We start from the raw sequence: 10075 nt of genomic DNA, 5'->3' as shown, positions 1-10075 counted from the left end.
CAAATGTATTGCTTCTAACAGAGCTTGAATAAGGGGACCATGCTGAATCTTGGCTCCATGAGAGGTCATGAAACCTCTCTCTTGCCAGAGAACACCGAAATCGTGTACGACTCCAAATGCATAACGTGAATCTGTGTATATGTTTACTTTAAGGTTCTTGGCTCGTATACATGCTTGGGTCAGAGCAATGAGCTCTGCTGCTTGAGCTGACAAGGTATCAATGCTATGTGTTTCTATAACTTCAGTTTCAGTAGTCACTGCATATGCGGCTACTAACTCTCCTGTACTTGTTCTCATACATGAACCATCCACATAAAGTGTCAGGTCTGGATCAGGTAATGCAATATCTGTCAAGTCTTGTCTGGGTTTCGTGATTGCGTTAATGACTTCCACACAGTCATGTGGTGTAGGGTCTGTTGTAGTCGAGGGTAATAGTGTAGCAGGATTTAACGTATTGCAGCGTCTGATCTCTATGTGTGGCTGAAACAGTGTCAGTTCATATCCTGTCAATCGTGCTATAGTCAAGTGCTGTGTCTGTGTTCGGTTTAAAAGAACTTCCACAGAATGTGGAACCTGTACTGTCAAGGGATGTCCTAACACTATGGAATCACTTTGTCTGATTGCTAGAGCTGTCGCTGCAACTGACTTTAAGCACGCAGGCAAAGCCTGGGCTACTGGATCCAATGTACTAGAAAAATAAGCACACGGCTTGTGTTTGTCTGCCTGAACCTGAGTGAGAACCGATAATGCTGTGCCATCGCGTTCCGTGACAAAAAGTGTAAAAGGCTTGCTGTAACATGGTGTCGCTAAAACAGGTGCTTGACATAAGGCTTTCTTTAATTCGTCAAAAGCTTGTGTATGTTCCTGAGTCCAAGGGAGGACAGTCGATGTCGCTGCCTCCTGTGTTGTCAACTGTATCAGTGGCTTGGCTAGATATGCGTACTGAGGAATCCATTGCCTGCAGTAAGAAGTGAGTCCAATAAAAGCTCGCACTTCCTTTTGTGTCTTGGGCTGTGGTAGATGTGCAATTAACTGGATGCGGTCAGGTGTAAGCTGTCTCCCCCACTTGGACAGCAAGTGACCAAGGTAAACAACTTGCTGGACACAGAACTGTAGCTTCGAAGGGGATACCTTGTGCCCCTTTTCGGCCAGAAAATATAGGACTGTCAGTGATGCACGTACACAATCTCGTTCTGTTCTGGCTGTGATCAATAGATCATCGACATATTGGAGTAGGGCAGTGTCAGTAGGCATGTGAATACTGTCTAATTGACGTTTCAGTGCTTGGCTATAGATGCTAGGGCTTTCTGTGAATCCTTGAGGAGCGCGTGCAAATTTGAAGCTTCGACCATTTAAACAGAATCCGAAGAGGTATTGGCTTTCCGGATGAATGGGGACACTAAAGAAGGCGTTCTTGAGATCGATTACAGTAAAGAACGTTGCTTCAGAATCAATAGCAATCAATAATGATGAAATGTCTGGGACCACTGGGTATTGTGGTATAATGCATTTATTAAGTTCTCGAAGATCAATCACCAGTCTGTAGACTGGAGGTGCATCTGGATCAGTTCGTTTAAGAATCGGAATGATAGGGGAATTACAAACATTGGAGTCGGTTTCTACAACCACTCCTTGTGCAATGAGTTCGTCAACGATTTTCAGTAAAGCCACTACAGCATCAGGTGGTAACTTGTATTGTCGGATACGGGGTAGTACAACTCCTTGTCTGAGTGTGACACGGTATGGTGTAATGTGCATACAACCCACATCAGTTGGACCTTGTGCCCATAAATGTTCTGGTACATTCTGTAATCTGGGATCAAAATCTCTCAACACATAATGTCCTTTGAAATCTCGTAAAAATAACCTCACTCCTTCAGGAGAACAACAAATTACTGCTCCTAGAGCTTTCAGTGTTTTAATACCAAGCAAATTTTCAGGGCATGATTTCGTAAGCAACAAGTCTGTAGTACGGGACAATGGATCAACTGCTAGTGGAACTGGTTTCGATACTTCATTAACAATAGGTTTTCCTGAAAATCCAAAGGAAACATTCTGTGAGCCTGAGAGGGGTGCCCCTGGAACTTCGTCATGACTAATGGTAGTTCTGCTTGCCCCTGTATCAATCAAAAACTTTCTGTCCTTGCCTAATACCTGACTATGTACATAAGGACCCTCCTGATCTACAGGAACCTCGATGAGAGGCAAGCCAACCTCCCTCTCTAGGCTGTTTCATGAATACTGTTGATAATCTGGGTAATCTGACTGAGCATACTGGTACATCTGTTGCGTGACATGTTGTGTTGCAGCAATGGGTTGGGGTTGCGGTACTGCTACGGTCTGTTGTGTATTCTGTGTAGGTTGTACATTTTGCGGAATATTTTGCCGGACCTGATCTTGTCTAGGTGGACGCGGTCTTTCTTTCGTCTTACCAGTAGCTATATTGTGTTTCAGGACGGTGCATTTATTTACATAGTGACCTGGCTGTTTACAATAGTTGCAGGTCCCTTTAACGGGAGCTGCAGGATGACTGGACTGTATCGTACCCCTTTTCTGACCATCAGCTGGAACTGACTGAGCTACTAAAACTTTAATTTTCGTGTCTTTCATACGTCTCTGTTCATGTTCATGCTCTTCTCTAATTCGGTTCTGGTGGTACTGTAACATTTGTAACATTTGGGAAGGTGTATTAGCTTGCCAGGTACTCTCGACTTTTAGCACTCTATTTTTAACTTGTGGCAGGGAATTCTCTACTAGTTTGGTCACAAATAAATGTGGATACGATTCACTACTTGTTTTCAGACCGCTATTTATAATAAAACATTTTTCGAACCTGGAATAAAAATCACTAGTGTCTTCATCATGTTTCTGTTTGCAGGCTGAGATTGCGTCCCAATCTTCCTTTTTAGTTGTCAATAACCTAGGCAAAACCTGTACCAATAATCCTGGTAATGCTTTAGCTTTATCCCCGAGACCTGTGCCAGGTACTCTTGTATTTTCTTCGGTTTCTAATGCTGCCCAATCTATTTTCTTTTCTCCCACCTCCCAGTCTTTTTCTTTAAGTTTCTCGTAAATACCCGCAGGCAACAGAACCTTTAACATTTTAATGATATCGGGATAAGTATATTCTCCCATGTTAAGCATGTCTTTTAATTCTCGGTGAAACCCTGTTGGATCCTTATCGTGGCAAGGTATTAATTTCTTCATTTCTAATAATTCCATTTTGGTCAAGGGGGTGTAAACAAACACTCGTTGGAGCGCACCTCCCGCTGTCTGAACAGGATGCACTTCTCGTAAGGGATTCTGTCTGTCTATGTAAAATGTCTTCCTGACTGGGGGTGGAACAGGAACGAAATGCGGAGTCAGGAGAGTACTATGCTTGTGTCGATGTTCTAGAATTACTTTAATTAGATCGGTACCTAGACCTCTCCATCTATTCAGGAGCAGCTCTTCCAATATATCATATAGGGGACCTGGATCAGAATGCTGACTTTCATACAATGTAATGAGACGTTGAATCATGTACAGACCAACTAATCGTTGTTCATCTGGGGAAAGATTCAAAAATGTTTGCGCCACTGCGTCGTCCTGATAGGTGCTAGAATTGTCAGTCCATTGTACTGCTGATCGGGCTAGTTCTTGTTCATCCATGGAACTAAGTTCATGGTAACCTATTCGCTGTTTCAATATTTTATCGGTGGCTTGGAATAAATGTTCAGGAGAACGTTGGTCTGACATAACAGAAAGAAAACGTTTTTTGCTTTCTGGGCGTATTGGTTTGTCAAAGGGTCTTCCTCGACCTACGTATGCTATTCTACCTGTGTCTCCTGTTTCTGTTTCATCGTCGTCTTCTGAGGCGTCATGATTTCCATCGGCCTCTTTCTCTGCTTTTTCCCTCTCGTGTATTTCTATAATTACTTTACGAATCTTCCTGTACATGGATTCTATGCAACCCTGTTCACTATGCTTGTCATCGGCTATGTTGTCGCTCCATTTTATCAGGACCTTCATCTGATCCTTATCATACCCGGGCTGGTCTCGTTCTCTTATTAAACAATTTATCAAAAACCGTAAGATCATATTTTGAGTCTCTACCTTGTTATGTGCCATGGCTTCTTTAATGCTGTCTGGATTTTCACCTGTTCTAATAAAGTGGTACATGTTATCCAAATGTTCTCGCATTTCTGGCATTAAAACTAAATAATTTGTAACACGTCTTAAACGTATTGAATATAATATCATATCGTCTTCACCTGGTACTAGATCATATCTGCAATCTGTAAGGTACTGTCTAAGGGATGCGTACGTAGTCAATTTTGGCGTGCGTTGTAATGCTGCTTCTCTTAATGAGATTCGCTTAATTTTCAGGCGGGGTGACAGAACCTCTTACGGCTCCCCCCGTAATGGTACCGTCAGCTACTATTGGCTGCGCGGTTACTGGCGGTAATGGAACTGGCAAAGTAGGTATAATAGAAGTTGGTGCAGGCACTATAATTGTACCCTGGACCGCTGGCGCTATATCGCCAGGGCCAGTTGCTGGAAGCACAGCAGGGTGAGCTGTGACATGAACTGGATTAGGAGGACTAGTATTTCGGAAAGGATTTGTATTCCCATATTCTGGGACAGTGTCATCTAAATAAGAGGAAAGAAAAATATCAGCTGCGGTCTTGTTATGACGTACTTTAGTCGGGACCAATGGTGGCGGTAAATTACTTGGCATTTACGGAACGGCCTTAGGGTGACCCTCGGCCAGAAGAGGATACATGCCATTCATAAGGGCATTTCGTTGTCGGTCTATTTGTTCTGCTCTAACTCGTTCACCTTCTTCTATTAGTTCTTTTTCTCGGACTTTTTCAGAATCTTCCCTATGTTTTTCTGTTTTTCTAAATTCTTTCTCTGTTCTTCTATGCGATTCTTTACGCCATAATTCTATGGCATTTTTCTGAGATTGTCTAGATTTCTTTTTCCACAGTGCTTCTTCTACTCTCATGATGCATTCAGCATCCCATGTCCCTGTAACAGGCCATCTATATTTCTCTTCTAAATTTTTGGTGTAATCCACCCACAAATCTAAGTACAGTATGGCGTCTAAGCCATGTTTGTGGTACATGAAATGTCCTGGACTGTCCCGAGGCGGGATAGGAACTGCTTCTTCGAGTATCCCTTTCCTAGTTCCTATCTGACGTAACTTCGAGAATAACAGCATTGTTATACTTACTTGAACGTGAACACAATAAACACAGTAATGAAATGCAGACAATCATTCATACCACGACATTAAACACAATAAAATAATTCGGACAGATACTAGACAGTATCTAGTACATAAAACACAATACTTGAAATCTTGAGAGACAACACTAGAATAAATAGTATACTGAATCACTGAATTACTTGATGCACTGCTAAACAGTACAGATGCACTGCTAAACAGTACAGACCGGATCTGTGTACCCAGACCCGTCTTGACCGGACACAAATTAATGCACCCGTCTAGATGCGTCCCCAGCAACGGTACTCACCGGGAAGCAAGAACGGAAGGCCTCGGAAACTCGACACTGGACTGGACTGGACTGCTACGACGTCTGGTTACTGCTACGTACTACGCATGCGCCTCGATGCTTCGGAAACAGGTGGGCCTCTAGACACCTCGGACCTTGCTCTCTCGGCTGGGCTCTGGTCGGGATCCTCCGCACTCCTCACCGCCTCGTCTGGATGCTGAACCGCAGTCTCCGTCTCCTCCGTGGGCCTGAGGGAGATACAGGAAAACCTGCAGATGCGCATAGGAGTCCGTCACGACTGTAGAAGGGGTCAAAACCTGCGACGCATCGCCGGCGCGTGGGGTGGGGGAGGGGTCCCTATTCGGGCGCCAAATTATGTGGTAAATAAAATTACCGGGACTATTTTTCTATACCATAAATACCAATAAGAATAGCTCAATAAATGAGAGGCAGAGTCCGTGGTATCTGAGTCTTACGGGCTTTAATTTACAGGCTCGATCCAGTGGAAATCAGGTTCCATCACCACTAAGGTTCAGGAAGGGATATGCAATGATGTCCATGATGTCAATGATTTATTAACAGTACACAATATATATAGTAAAACTGTACAATGGTGATGGATACAGTAGGCGTAACAAGTGAAAAGAAAAAAGATAAGAACACATGTGCGTAGCAAGAAGGCGTGCACAGGGCGTACACGGAGGTGTGTGCTGGAAACGTCACAGAAAGTGTCATAAGTGGGTGGATGCATGGAGGGGGTGACATGAGCAGCTGGAACCTTTAACCTACTGGTGCGCGCAAAACTGATCATGACGTGTAACTGAGGAGAGCTGGGGGGTGCTGACTCCTAACACGAATAGAGGAGACTGAAGTCTGGGATGTCAGATCGACCTGTTCCTATAGCCTATCTGCTATCTGGTGTTTAGAGTACATGTTGCTAGAAACTAAAGGCCATCAGGGCAAAGGCTTCTTGTCACTAAAGACTAGTGTATGCATATATTTCTTTATGTATTGCGTGGAACTGTGAGTTTTCTATGGAAACTGGTTCAGTAAATCACTTGCATGGAGACAGAAAGACTAGACTATATCTTCTGCAGGCAGGATATGTTTATCCTGTTCGTTAGCTAGGAATGTGGATCCGGGGAGCTGAACAGATAACTTGTAGGCAAAATACCATCTTGGCAGGCAGGCCGTACTGACTGAGCCGGGCACCGCGTTGCTTGGCAGGAAGTAAGGGAAGGGTCAGGGATGCGGGCGGGGCTGCATCTCTCGGAGTGTTTCAGGAGGCTTGAGGCCTGGATTCGCGTCCGGGCCCTGTGGAGCCTTAGAAACGGGTGCAATTTTGACAATTTAACATGCACCATGTAAAGACGTTGGCAACATAGGCCTAGAAGCCTAATTCACGTTGCTTTCATAGAGGACTAGATAACTGACATATTAACGTTGGACGCAAATGCATATGCGTCTTCATATTCGGTCATGGAGGGAAATTACATGTACATGGAACGTTGGGGTACACGTTAGGGGACACACTTGACCATAAAAATTTCAATTACCTCAGATGGGGGTGCTTTATTTGACAGGGGGCCCTCTGGGTCTCACTGTCCTTCTTGTCCTCTGCAGCCCTGGGCTGGCTGAGGCAAGGGAGAGAGGGGCAGGTTACCTGCTCCAGACTGGGTCCCACCTGAGAAGGGTCCACCGCCATCAGAGGCTCTGTCAGGCCAGGCCTAACAACCTCTGGGGCAGTTCCTTCATCAGGGGTAAGATCAGTTCCCTGAGGAGGCTGATCCTGTCCTAAAGTCTGGTGAGGGGGAGATTTCTCTTCCTCCTCCATGCTCTCAGTTTGTGTGGAGTTATCCATCATTTCAGGCTTCACAACACACATATCAGTTTGAGTTTGGGCTGTGGCCATCACAGCCCCACCAACCTTTTCAGGAGGAGACTCAGTTTGGGTTTCTGCTGTTATCATAACAGCTTTGCTATTCTGTTTAGGAAGAGCTTCTGCTAAAGATGGGGCAGAGAGTATCTCAGCCCTACCAACCTTTTCAGGAAGGACATCTTGAATTGGGGCTGTAGCCATTACAGCCCCACTAACCTTTCCATTGGAATTTACCATTCTAGAATGGGTTTCCTGTTCAACCTCAGCCCAGGCTGAGATTTCCAAATCATTACCAAGTAGGCAGTCTACAGGCAAGTTTGATGACACTGCCACTCTCTTTGGGCCAATGACACCTCCCCAGCTGAGACTTACTACTGCCATGGGATGATTTGTTTTGACGCCATCAATGTTTGTTACCTGGTATGTGGCACCTGGTAAAAGTTGCTTAGAGGGGACTATACAGTCAGCCACCATGGTGATGCTAGCCCCTGTGTCTCTAAAAGCTTCAACTTTCAAACCATTGATGATGGGTTCTTGTCTATATTTGCTCAAAGTATTTGGGCAATCAGAGAAGTTGGCAAACCCCATGCCAGTCTCATAAACAAGATCATTTGGTGATGGGGACCTGGATAGGCCAGGGTCCACCTGAGCTCCAAAAGTAAACCCACCCAGATTCCTGGGTGTGCTCCCACTTCCTGGGGGATTACTGCTGACAGTAATAGGAGGTGTTGGAGCTGGCTTTGGAGGTATATTTTCTTTATTGCCATTCTTGGGACAACAGCTGTCTGTTTTGTAATGCCCAACCTGTTTACAGACATGACAATAAGGCTTTTTCTCAGTTGAAGAAGTGTCTTGGGACCCACCCCCATTCTTGGAGTTTTGGGGCCCTGGGGAAGTCTTTTCTTTACTTTTATCCCCACCCTTATCTTGAGGCTTGGTAGACTCCTTCTTCTGGTTACTGTCCTGATTCTTAGGCCTAATCCTGGTTCTGACCCACTTGTCTGCCTTCTTTCCCAATTCTTGGGGAGAGGTCAGATCAGAGTCCACCAGGTGCTGGTGTAAGAGCTGGTTCTGACAATTACTTAGGATCTGCTCCCTCATAATCAAATTATACAATCCTGTAAAGTCATGTACTTTGCTGCCATGTAGCCAACCCTCCAGAGCCTTAGTAGCACAATCTACAAAATCAGTCCAGTCCTGTGTCTGTGTCTTCTGGGTGTCTCTGAACTTCAACCTGTACTGTTCAGTGGTTAAGCCAAACCCATCTATTAGGACACTTCTCAGGACTTTGTAATTGTTTGCATCCTCATGTCTGACAGTGAGGAGCTTATCTCTCCCTTTCTCTGAAAAGGAGTACCATAAGATTGCTGCACACTGTTCCTCAGGAACCTGCTGTACCATGCAGGCTCTCTCAAGAGCAGTTATCCACTTGTGGATGTCATCCCCTTCCTTGTAGGGGGGCACAATCTTTGTCAGGTTTCTACTATCATAGGACCTGGGTTTCTCTTTAGGAATATTGCTGCCACCAGTGGCATCTAAGCCACTCAATTTTTGCTCTCTTGCCAAGGCAAGTCTAGCTTGGGCCAAGGCTACCTCCTCCCTCTCTATTTGGAGTTTGACAGCCCTCATCCTGGCCTTATGCTCTAGCTTTTGAGAAGCAGTCATGCCTCTCCGAGATTCTCTTGAGGCACTAGAAATATGAGAGTCCCCTGAGGGAGATCTCACTCTTCTGTTGCCTGGGAAAATGCTCTGATGGGATCTGGGGAGGTGCTGGCCCTCTCCATTCCCCAGTAGGTTTAAGTTGGCCTGGCTAAGCCTGGCAACTACACCTTTGTTAACCCCTAGCTCCTGATCTTCAGGTTCTTCTATGTCTGAACCATCCTCCTCCTCTTCTTCCTCTTCTTCTTCTTCCTCCTCTGGAGTGGTATCAGTTACAGGGGGGTTCACTCCATCTCCTGACTCTAAGGGAACTGCATTCCCCCTCTCTAAGTCATCCTGCTCTAGAATGGCTATCAGGATAGGACTGGTGGGACTTCTGCCCCTTTTTAACCCTCTTGATATGCGCAAGGCAATCAAGTCCTTTCGGGTCAATTTGTCATAGCTGGAAGTTGCCTTGGTAAGGTCAACTGTCACAGGAGCAGACCCTGAGGCTTTTCCTGTGTCAGACATGACTCTAGTGTGGTGTAAGTGATGCACCTACCTACACTAAGTGTTTCCCTACTGTACCTTGCTAGTGAGTTGTAGTCAGGGTGTGCTAATCCCTTTAATCTACAACTACTGAGTTCAGTAGAACCTAAATATGCTAAGCTTTTGATTTATATGTACCTAGAGGTACTTGATGTGATCTTTCAATTTGATAAAAAGATTGCAATGGTAAAACAACAGCAAGCTCAAATCCGCACCGCTGCTCACCAATGTGAGAAGTTGGCCTGATAGGTGATGTTTCCAATTCTGGAACCACCTGATATCAGACCAAACAATCCCTTATGGTGTCTGGTTGTAAGTCAACCTTGTTAGACAAGCTATCCTAGGGGTAGCATGGACTAAGCAGCCTAAAGGCTTAACTTAAGAGGTCGTGTTAAGCGAGCTGTTTTACCACATACAATCCTGTAATACCAAATGAAAGGACACCACACAAGTATATATTATAAAAATATATGTATTTATTACTAAAAACAATCCCCAGTATTCTTTA

General features: G+C 44.8%; 1 pseudogene; it reads right to left on the bottom strand.

Annotated features, from left to right (window-relative positions):
- Nucleotides 1–7267: 7267 nt before the first annotated feature.
- Nucleotides 7268–9549, bottom strand: LOC147659184 (uncharacterized; annotated as a pseudogene).
- Between the last annotated feature and the right edge of the window lie 526 nt (nt 9550–10075).

Source organism: Lissotriton vulgaris, unplaced genomic scaffold (assembly GCF_964263255.1).
Source record: "Lissotriton vulgaris unplaced genomic scaffold, aLisVul1.2 SCAFFOLD_2884, whole genome shotgun sequence".
Lineage (NCBI taxonomy): Eukaryota > Metazoa > Chordata > Amphibia > Caudata > Salamandridae > Lissotriton > Lissotriton vulgaris.
Note: the sequence above shows the minus strand (reverse complement) of the source record. Positions and strands in the feature narration are given on the sequence as shown.